This window comes from Arachis ipaensis, chromosome B04, assembly GCF_000816755.2.
Source record: "Arachis ipaensis cultivar K30076 chromosome B04, Araip1.1, whole genome shotgun sequence".
In the NCBI taxonomy this organism is placed as follows: Eukaryota; Viridiplantae; Streptophyta; class Magnoliopsida; order Fabales; family Fabaceae; genus Arachis; species Arachis ipaensis.
In genome coordinates this window covers 7,709,873-7,710,265 of record NC_029788.2, presented here as the reverse complement: position 1 = coordinate 7,710,265, position 393 = coordinate 7,709,873, and positions in this window count along the sequence as shown.

The window sequence follows — 393 nt, the reverse complement described above, 5'->3', positions numbered from 1 at the left end:
GATATATATTAACAAGTGGAGCAAAGTGGGTATGAGCAAATCAAAAGTGGGGGTGGTCATGTATTCAGTGAAGAAGGTTCTAGTTGTCACCATTCCCTGCCACAAATACAAACTAAGCTAGATATATGCATCATGGTGAATTAAAGAAATAATCAAAGATAAATTATTAAAATTCATGTTCTACTACTGTAGTAGTAGTGCTGGCTAAGTAGCTATACCTAGCTCAATAATTTGTGTGCCAACATTGTGAAGATTGTGGGGCCAATCACACCTATTATTGTTACTTTTTTGGTGAATTTTGATCTCACACTCGGTGTAAATATATACATAAGAAAAAGATAAATAAATTTTTTATTTTTCAATTCAAACACAAATAATTTTTTGAATTTTTTG